This window comes from Bos indicus, chromosome 5 (assembly GCF_029378745.1).
Source record: "Bos indicus isolate NIAB-ARS_2022 breed Sahiwal x Tharparkar chromosome 5, NIAB-ARS_B.indTharparkar_mat_pri_1.0, whole genome shotgun sequence".
Taxonomy (NCBI): Eukaryota; Metazoa; Chordata; class Mammalia; order Artiodactyla; family Bovidae; genus Bos; species Bos indicus.
Window position 1 is genome coordinate 18,876,073 of NC_091764.1, and position 11,462 is coordinate 18,887,534.

The window sequence follows — 11,462 nt, forward strand, 5'->3', positions numbered from 1 at the left end:
CTGGCAGTCAGCCACCATCCTTCAGAGAGGTCCAAAAGTCACCTCATTAACATAACAAATGACACCTTTATTACTCTCAACACTGAAAATTCCAAGGGTTTTAGGAACTCTGTGCCAGAAACAGTGGACAGAGACCAAATACTTGTTTCTTATTATAAATCACACTGTTAGGATTTATGTTTAAGATAAATTACATCAAAATATTTAAGGGACTTCCCTGGTGGTCCAGTGGTTAAGAATCCACCTGCCAATGCAGGGGTCAACAGAGTTAGTCCCTGGCCTGGGAAGATCCCATGTGCTGTGGGGGAACTAAGTCTGTGGACCGCAACTACTGAACCGTACCCTAGAGCCCACGTGTCACGACTGCTGAAGCCCATGCACTCCAGAGCCTGTGCTCTGCAGCCAGTGAAGCCGCTGCAATGACAAGCCCATGCACTGCAGTTAGAGAGTAGCCCCTGCTCACTGTAACTAGAGAAAGCCCGTGCACAGCAATGAAGACCCAGGGCAGCGAATAAATAATAATAGTAATGATAAAGTATGGCTTCCCTCATAGCTCAGCTGGCAAAGAATCCGCCTGCAATGTGGGAGACCTGGATTCAATCCCTGGGTTGGGAAGATCCCCTGGAGAAGGGAAAGGCTACCCATTCCAGTATTCTGGCCTGGAGAATTCCATGGACTACATAGTCCATGGGGTTGCAAAAAATTCTTTACCACTGAGCCATCTGGGAAGCCTTCTCTTACTATCAAAACATCAAAATCAAACAAATTTGCTCAGTTGTGTCCGACTCTTTGTGATGTATATAGTCCATGGAATTCTCCAGGCCAGAATACTAGAGTGGGTAGCCATTCCCTTCTCCAGGGAATCTTCTCAACCCAGGGATCGAACCCAGGTCTCCCACATTGCAGGCAGATTCTTTATGAGCTGAGCCATCAGGGAAGCCCTTCTCTTACTATAGGCAATGTTAATCATCATTCCATGTTTTTAAAGACATTTGCACTTCTTTTTTTAACTATTCGTTTTTCTCGCTCAATTTTCTATAGTGTTAGTAATCTTTCTCCTCTCTAGTTATTCAAATATTAGAAATATTTGTGAGATAAGCTGAAAACATGCTCCTAAGTTGTCATTTTTCTTGCCATGAACAATATGTATATCAATATACAGGCATCTGAGTGTATATTTGTGTGTATATACAAACATACACATATCTTTATCTACCCTTATTGCTTCTAAATTTAGTGTTAGATTTAGGAAAGATTTAGGGCTTCCCAGGTGGCTCAGATGTAAAGAATCTGCCAGCAATGCAGGAGACCTGGGTTCAGTCCCTGGGTTGGGAAGATCCCCTGAAGAAGGGAATGGCAACCCACTCCAGTATTCCTGCCTGGAGAATTCCACAGACAGAGAAACCTGGTGGGCTACATTCCTTGGGGTAGCAAAGAGTCGGACACAACTGAGCAACTAACACTTTCACTTTTCACTCAGGAAAGCTTTACCTACTTATATTTATAAAGGAATTCACCCATATCTTTTCTGTTGCTTGTATGGTTTTGTAGTTTTACATCTAAATCTCTTAGGAAGTTGACTCTTGAACAACACAAAGGATTAAGGATGTTGACCCTCCAGGCAGTTAAAATTCTGAGTATCACTAACTGTCAACCCTCCATATCTGAGCTTTTGCATCCTCAGGTTCAACCAACCCCAGCATAGTGTAGTACTATAATAAACAGTTATTGAAAAAATTCCTGTATAAGACCCACACAATTCAAACTCATGTTCAAGGGACAATTGTACATGTGAAATTTATCCTAGGATTAATATGAAGATGTGAAGAGTGAATCCACTTTTATCTTTTTCCATAAACTATTTATCTGGACATCACTTATTTTATAAATTCATTTTTTAACTCATTTAAGATGCTATCTGCGGTAGATGGAATAAAGCACTCTCTCCCATAAAAATGTTCAAGTCCTAACCCTTGAAACCTGCAAACTTGTTTACATGGCAAGGGGGAATTACAGTAGCAGATGGAATTACGTTTGCTAATTAGCCAACCTTAAAATAAAGAGATTACTTTTATCTAGGTAGGCTCAGAATAATCACAGGGTCCTTTAAAGTGGGAGAGGGAGGCAGAAAAGTAAGCCAGAGTCAGAGAAAGATTTGAGGTGAAACGTAACATTGCTGGCTTTGATAAGAAAGGAGGGAGCCATGAGCCTGTAGGGGCCCAGGATAGACCACACTAGAACATGCCTAACAGGTATATTGATTATTTTGAATTAAAGTTACTTAAGTAATGGCCAGTGCAGAAGGGGCATGCTGACCCTCTTTTTTGTCTCCCTAAAAACAAAAAATAAATCTCCCATGTGAAAGGTGCCCTCCCTGCATCTGGAGATAGAAGGACACCCTTTTGCCAATGACAGGGAATCTGAACCGAAAAGCCAGTATAAACAAACCTTCTTACTTCTTTAATTTACTGCCCTCAAACCAAATTCTGTTCAGATTCTCCACTAATTGAGCACCCAAAACCCAAGTTTCTTTGTCCTGTCAACTCCTCATGAATTTGTTTCTTTTTCTAAAAAAGTGTAAAAGCTGCTTGCTCTGGACACTTCTTAGGTTCCATTTCTATGAAATCTCCATGCACATGAATTAAAATTTGTTTATTTTTCTCCTGTTAATCTGGCTTGTGTCAATTTTATTGTTATTCCAGCCAGAAGAACTCAAAAGGGGTAGTGGGGTAGATAGATTTTTTCCTTCCCCAGCAAGCCATGAACCATAAAATACAGAAGGCCTGTTGAAGCTGGAGAGAACAAGGAAACAGCTCTCTCCTAAAGCCTACAGAAGTAATGCAGCCCTGCAGGCACCTTGATTTTAACCCACTGAGAACCTTTTCCAAGTTCTGATCTTCAGAACTATTACTAAATTTGTGTCATATTGAGTCACTAAGTTTGTGGTAATAGCAATAGGAAACTCATACATCATCTTTATCATAAACTAAATATAAGAATTATTTTGGATTTATTTCTGCATTTTCTATTCTATTCCTTCGTTTGTCTTTCCATGTGCCAATGTGTGTGTGTGTGTGTGTGCATGTGTGCACACGTGCACTCAGTCATGTCTGACTCTTTGCAGCTCCATGGACTATAACCCTCCAGGCTCCTCTGTCCATGGGATTTTTTAGGCAAGAATACTATAGTGGATTGCCATTTCCCACTCCAGAAGATCTTCCCAACCCAGGGATCAAACCCACTTCTCTTAAGTCTCCTGAATTGCAGGCAAATTCTTTACCATCTGTGCCACCTGGGAAGCTGATGCCAATATGATACTGATTTTTGTTTGTTTGGTTTGGTTTTTTTGTTTGTTTGTTTTGTTGGCTGGTTTTTCGGCTGTGATGGGTCTTTGTTGCGGTGCTCAGGCTTCTCTTGTTGCAGAGCACAGGCTCAGTAGTTGTGGTGCACAGGTTTAGTTGCCCAGCAACATGGGGGACTTTTATTTTCCAGACCAGGGATTGAACCCAAGCATCCTACATTGGAAGGTGGATTCTTAACCACTGGCCACCAGGGAAATCCCAATATTGTTTTAATTATAGAGAATTTATTGTGTTTAATATACCTGCTTGAGAAACCCCCCATTTTCCCCCAAGGTTTTCCTGGATAATCTCACTTGTTTATTTTTACAAATAAATTTTATAATCAATGTGTTTAACTCCAAGGGTAGGGGGAGAAGAATTTGATAATATCCTTAGTACCAATGGACTTCCCTGGTGGCTCAGTCAGTGAAGAGTCTGCCTGCAATGCAGGAGACCCAGGTTCAATCCCTGGGTCAGGAAAATCCCCTGGAGAAGGAAATGGCAACTCACTCCAATATTCTTGCCTGGTGAATTCCATGGATAGAGGAGCCTGGTGGACTACAGTCCATGGAGTCACAAAGAGTCAGAATCAACAAAGTGACTAACTCTTAGTACCAGTAATCTTTTAACTTTGGAAAGTCACATATTTGCTTTGTGATGGAGGCTCGGCGATTCATACAATGAAAGATTGTACCTGGTATAATATGCCAGCCAGGAGCTACAGTGGAAAAAATACAGTTTAAAATTACTTGGAAATGAGTTGTGTAAACAAATACATTCTTTATTATCAAAAAAGGTGCTTTTTAACACCAAGCCATAGAAACCACACTCCAACTAACTTAAGGGGAAAAAAAGACATTAATTGACTCATACAATTGAAATTCCCAATTTAGACTGGGTTCAGAAACACAAGCTGGAATCAAAATTGCCGGGAGAAATATCAATAACCTCAGATATGCAGATGACACCACCCTTATGGCAGAAAGTGAAGAGGAACTCAAAAGCCTCTTGGTGAGAGTGGAGAGTGAAAAGTTGGTTTAAAGCTCAATGTTCAGAAAACTAAGATCACAGCATCCAGTCCCATCACTTCATGGGAAATAGATGGGGAAACAGTGTCAGGCTTTATTTTTCTGGGCTCCAAAATCACTGCAGATGGTGACTGCAGCCATGAAATTAAAAGACGCTTACTCCTTGGAAGGAAAGTTATGACCAACCTAGATAGCATATTCAAAAGCAGAGACATTACTTTGCCAACAAAGGTCCGTCTAGTCAAGGCTATGGTTTTTCCTGTGGTCATGTATGGATGGGAGAATTGGACTGTGAAGAAGGCTGAGTGCCGAAGAATTGATGCTTTTGAACTGTGGTGTTGGAGAAGACTCTTGAGAGTCCCTTGGACTGCAAGGAGATCCAACCAGTGCATTCTGAGGGAGATCAGCCCTGGGACTTCTTTGGAAGGAATGATGCTAAAGCTGAAACTCCAGTACTTTGGCCACCTCATGCAAAAAGTTGACTCACTGGAAAAGACTCTAATGCTGGGAGGAATTGGGGGCCGGAGGAGAAGGGGACGACAGAAGATGAGATAGCTGGATGGCATCACTGACTCGATGGGCGTGAGTCTGAGTGAGCTCTGGGAGTTGGTGATGGACAGGGAGGCCTGGAGTGCTGCGATTCATGGGGTCGCAAAGAGTGGGACACAACTGAGTGACTGATCTGATCTGATCTGATCAGGTACTAAAATGACATCACAAACAGGTCTCTGTTTCTCAACCCTTTCTTCTTTGATATGATCTTTCAGCTGGAGCACACCCTCTTGTGCAGTGGCTCCCTCTTGCTATGGACAGGGACTTGACCAACTTAGCCACTTCTGCTGAAAAAGGGTGCCTCTTCTGCAATAGCTCTAGTCAAATTTAAAACGTGAAGTCTCATTAATCTAGCTTGCTATGTTACTCACCCCTGAGCCAATCACTGTGAACATAGGAATAAAATACTCTGAATAGCTGTGGATCATGACGCTACTCTTGAGGGTGGCATGGAGTCAACTCCCCCTAACTGCAAAGGTGAGAGCAAAGGAGAGGGATTCCCCAAAAGGAAAAGGCAGACAGAGCACTGTGAGAAGAAAATGATTTAATAGACAGAGGACAGGCAAAAGGAACACACAACCATTTCAATGGATTTGTTCCATGTAAATAAATACAGGTGTGAAGTGTCACTGGGTGGTATAGAGATGAGGAAAAAGGACTAATTACACTTAACTAGGAGCTGATTGACTGTCAACGTTTAAAGAACACACAAAATCCCCATTCTGATCTCTGAAAGAGTCATAACCAAGTCTGCCAAACAGTTTCTCCAGTTTTGCCAAACACCAGCTGCATAGTATCCAACCCCTCCAGGAAAGTCAATGCCTTCCCAGCTGCACTCTTGAGCCAGATTGGCTTGTCACCCAGACTCGTTGGAAAGAGTTTCAACTCAGTGTAGTTAAAATGCAAAACAAGGTTGGAAGATTTGAACATAAAGTCTATTGAGGAGAAAAATCTGTCTGGCAGGGCAGTGCCAAAAGATTTCAGATAGTTATATTTAAGAAGAAATCTAAAGGCCAAAGTAAGAAAAGAGAGCAGGACTTTTCAGGAAAAAAGTACAAAACATGGCATGGCAGGGTGAAAGAACATGGTATATTTGAGGAGCTATGGAAATCCCATGCAGATCTGGGTTGTGAAGATGTCCGGATACAAGACTGGAGAAGTAGCACAAGGGTCTTTCACACCATGCTGAAGAATTAGCACCTGCTTCTGAGTGTCATCCAATGGTTCTAAAGAGGCGATGAGGATGACCAGACTTTGTTTTAGGAGGACAGCCAAGTCAATCATGTAAAACTGGATTGGGTGGGAGGGATAAAGCAGATCAGGTGTCCCTAGCCTCCACCTTCCAATGCCTGATGATCTAAGGTGGAACTGATGTAATAATAATAGAAATAAAGTGCACAATATGTGTAATGTGCTTGAATCACCCCCAAACCATCCCCTCCTACCCCCTCCACCCTTCGTCCATGGAAAAATTGTCTTCCATGAAATTGGTTCCTGGTGCCAAGAGGTGAGAGACTGCTGAAGCAGATGACCCATGAGAAGGCTACTATGGTTGTTTTCAGCAACATAATGGAACAAAAGTTGAGAGGAGAAGGATTAGGTCATCATTTTTTTTCCAAAGAATTTTCCAAGGAACACTAATTCAGTTTGATATTAATGTGAAAAAAAAAAAGGATATCGTAGCCAAATAAAGTGAGGTCACTGTTTACTGCAAGGCTTCTCAGAACACGTAATATACTAATGTGTAGATTAACTATCTCACAGCAGATTAGCTATCTCAAAGTAGTAACTTTGCCAATTCCTTTTCTATGCTAACTGGATACTTTTTTGACCACTCTTTTGAAAATACTGGATTAGAGAGTTTTTTAAAAAAGTGATAAGATACTGTAAAACACATATGATAAATAATAAAAGAAATAATATTAAAATAGGAAATAATACAAGTATAATACATAATTTATTATAATCTCTTAAATATAGAGAAATATTTCAATATGGCTCTTCACCAAGATGTTTAATGGGGCAATCTGTCACAAGTGTGTCAAAGAAAGTCTAAAAGCCAGATCACAATAATTTAAAGTTGCAGCTCTTGCCAGACTTCTTTTTAATCTTTCAAGCAATGGTACCTTGATTCCTCACCAAAAGAAATCCTTAAAAAAAGTTTTTTTTGTTTGTTTTTTATTTGGCTGAACAGGGATCTTTGTTGTGGAACATGGGATCTTAGGCGTCTTTTAGTTGCAGCTTGGAAGATCTAACCCAAGCCACCAGAGAGCACAGAATCTTAGGGAAGCAGGACCATCAGGGAAGCTATTATTTTTAATAACATTTACAACAGAGATTTTTAAGAAAGCAATGTAATATGTTACTACTGGCCACTTCACTAACATAAATAGTTAAGTAAGATTTCTGACTCTGCATTGCCATGGCCCACAGTGGTAACCAGCCTCCAAGAAGGGCCTCTTGACAATGATCCTTCAATCAGTATAGCTAGTGAGGAACCACCTCTTTCGAACAGCTTTCAGAGTCTGCTGCCATGATTGACATCTCCATGGCAACCTCATGAGAAACCTTGAGCTAGACCACTCAGCTAACCTGTTCCTGAATTCCTTACCTTCCAAAACTGTGTGAAGAAACAAACATTTATGCTTTAAGTATCCCCCTAAGTTTTGGGATAAGTTGTTAAACAGAGAGATGATAAGATATCATCTTATAATATTTTATCATGCAAGAAACATATAACATTTCTCCTCTTGTAGCCCACTCAGGCCTAGACCTTCTGGGAACTCCTTGGGCCCTGAAACTACTCTTGCCAATGCCTCTGACCACTACTCCAAAGTGAACACATATCTTTCATTCTGTCTCTTTCTTGCTCTCTCTATAGCATTTAATAGAGTTGAATATTTTCTTCAGAAAACATTCCCCTCTGGTCTTCTTGGTATCATACTTTTCTGGTTTTCATTCTTTCTGTTGATCTTTCCCCTTCTCCTTTAGAGTAAAGCTGGTATCATGGAAACTTAAGAAGGTTAAGGCTGGAGAGAGAGAGAGAAAAGTCAGGTTATGAAGGATCTTTTATATCAGACTCTAGAGTCTGGACTTTATTCCTTCAGCTATTCTTTGAATATGGGTGTTATTCTTATTTTGGTCCTAAACCCTCATCTTTCCTCATTCCCCATCTGCTCCCTGAGTTATCTTGGCCTTTCCCATTAGAATGCATACTGTATGAGAGCTGAGATTTTTAGCCTGTTTTCCTTGCTGAATTCCCAGTGCCTAGAGCTCATCACGCAGTAAGCACTCCAATACTTACTGTGTAAATGAACGGATCCACTTACGATTTCTATGCTGATGATTCTTTAACCTCCAACTTAACACACTTGCTGAGATCTAGATCCATATATTCTGCTTCCTATAATGTACCTGTATTTGGGTGGTCAACACAAATGCCTCATCTCTGCACTCTCATCTCCCTTCTCCTGTGTTTCCTTTTTCAACAATGGACACCACCATCCACCTTCCAAACAAGAAACTTGGTCATCCTTGCATCTTCTCTCTCCCACACTTCCTAGATCCAATTAACCACTGAATCTTGTTGATTCAACTTCCAGAAACATCTTTCAAGCTGTCTTTTTCTCTTCATATTCCTACCAGTAATGACTCTATTTTTAATGGATGCTTATAATAGTCTTCTAGTTAAATAGTCTAACCACTTTGTATCCCTCCAATCCATTCTCCACACTATGGATAAAATAATAATAATAATGCAGAAGTTTTTCTACTTAAAAACCATTAATGGTTTCATAACAGTTAGGATAGAAGAAGCCAATGCTTCTGAATCAAAGCCAAAATCTCAATCATTTCAAAGACAGAACACCTCTCTGTTCCTAGACCAGGGTTTCTCCCAGGCAGCTTTCTTTATCATCAATCCAGATTGGACCTGTCTCATAGTTCTACCATCACAGGGCTTCCATGTTCAATCTTGGGGGATGGAGAGGGATGTAAAATCCTTCAGAGATATTCATTACCTCAGGACATGTGAGAGTTTCCTATTTCTACTAATAACAAATTACCACAAGTACAGTGGCTTAGGACAACACAAAGTTTTTATCTTACAGCTCTGAAGGGCAAGAGGCTCAACTGGTCTCATTGGGCTAAAGTCTAGGTGTCAGCTGGTTCTTTCTGGAGGGTCTAAGAGAGGATCCTTTTCATTGCTTTTTCTAGCTTCTAGATGGAGAAGGCAATGGCACCCCACTCCAGTACTCTTGCCTGGAAAATCCCATGGACGGAGGAGCCTGGTAGGCTGCAGTCCATGGGGTCTCAAAGAGTCGGACACGACTGAGTGACTTCACTTTCACTTTTCACTTTCATGCATTGGAGAAGGAAATGGCAACCCACTCCAGCGTTCTTGCCTGGAGAATCCCAGGGATGGAGGAGCCTGGTAGGCTGCCGTCTATGGGGTCGCACAGAGTCGGACATGACTGAAGCAACTTAGCAGCAGCAGCAGCTTCTAGAAGCTGCCTACATTCCTTGGCTCAGAACCCATTCCTCCATCTCCAAAGCTAGCAGTATAGCGTCTTCAAATCCCTCTACCTCTCTCTCTCCCCACTTTGCCCTCCCTCTCTATCTTTCCCTCCCTCCCTCCTCGCTGCTTCTGTTAACACATCTCTTCTGGCCCCTTACAATTACTCAGCCTGTTGGATAATCCAGGGGCTTCTCTAGTGGCTCAGATGGTAAAGAATGTGTTTGCAATGTAGAAGACCTGGGAAGATCCCCTGGAGAAGGGAATGGCCACCCACTCTAGTATTCTTGCCTGGAGAATTCCATGGATGGAGGAGCTTGGTGGGCTACAATCCATGGGGTCACAAGGAATCACACACAACTGAGTGACTAACATTTTCAGTTTAATTGGATAATCCAGGTTAGCTACCCCATCTCAAGGTCCTTAACTTGAACACATCTGAAAAATGACTTTAGCCATGTAAGTAAACATAGTCACAGGTTCTTGTAACTGGGATATTAATCTCTTTGGGAATGGGCATTGTTTACCACAGTCCAATTGCTGTGCTGTGCTGTGCTGTGCTTAGTCACTCAGTCTTGTCCAACTCTTTTGCTACATACATTCTATTACCAGAACTAGTCACATCCCCACAACTGCAAGTGTTCTGAGAAGCAGAGTCTTAAATGTGACCTGAAAGGAGAAGAGAACCAGATATTGGTGAGCACTAGTAATGTCTTTACCAGCTGAGCTAGGTGAATCAGACAGTAAAGAATCTGCCTGCAATGCAGGAGACCTGGGTTTGATCCCTGGGTTGGGAAGATTGCCTGGAAAAGGGCATGACAACCCACTCCAATATTCTTGCCTGGAGAATCCCCGTGGACAGAGGAGCCTGACGGGTTACAGTCCATGGAGTTGCAAAAAGTCGGACATGACTGAGCAACTAAGCACAGCACAGTGATTGTCTACCCCAGGTTTCCTCTATAGTTATGAATCCTAAACAGTTAACTTAGCTCACTAGACTTTGGGATCTGCTCCACCCCAACCTACCTATCAGAGAAGGCAATGGCACCCCACTCCAGTACTCTTGCCTGGAAAATCCCATGGACGGAGGAGCCTGGTAGGCTGCAGTCCATGGGGTCTCAAAGAGTCGGACACGACTGAGTGACTTCACTTTCACTTTTCACTTTCATGCATGGGAGAAGGAAATGGCAACCCACTCCAGTGTTCTTGCCTGGAGAATCCCGTGGATGGAGGAGCCTGGTAGGCTGCAGTCCATGGGGTCTCAAAGAGTCGGACACAACTGAGTGACTTCACTTTCACTTTTCACTTTCATGCATTGGAGAAGGAAATGGCAACCCACTCCAGTGTTCTTGCCTGGAGAATCCCAGGGACGGAGGTGCCTAGTGGGCTGCCGTCTATGGGGTCGCACAGAGTCGGACACGACTGAAGCGACTTAGCAGCAGCAGCAGCAGCAGCAGCAGCAACCTACCTATGCTGTATCTCTTCAGAACTAATTATAGTTCCCCCCACGCACTGCCTGTTCCTTATCAGCCCAGGATTGTCACACAAACTATTCTTTCCCCCTGGAAAACTTTTTTTTCTCTCATTTAATTTTTATCTTCCCTTGAAGTTTTTCATCTAAATTTTCACATATTGTTATAAGCACTTATTTCACTAATTTTTAAACATAATTATCTATTTATTTTGCTTTAATAATGTATGTGTGTGCTCAGTTGTTTGGCTGTGTCTGACTCTTTGAAACCCTATGAACATTAGCCCACCAGGCTCCTCTGTCCATGGGATTTCCCAGGCAAGAATACTGGAGTAGACTGCCATTCCCTTCTCCAAGGGATCTTCTGACCCAGGGATTGAACCAGTGTCTCCTGCGTCTCCTGCATTGGCGGGCATGTTCTTTACCTGCTGAGCCACAAGGGAAGCCCAATAATGTATAAACTGTTTCTAATTGTATATAGAAAAAATATTCTTGGAGTAGTATGACCTCAGTATTCCAAGATTAGCTTTGGATTTCAGAAATATTTTTCCTTTAAC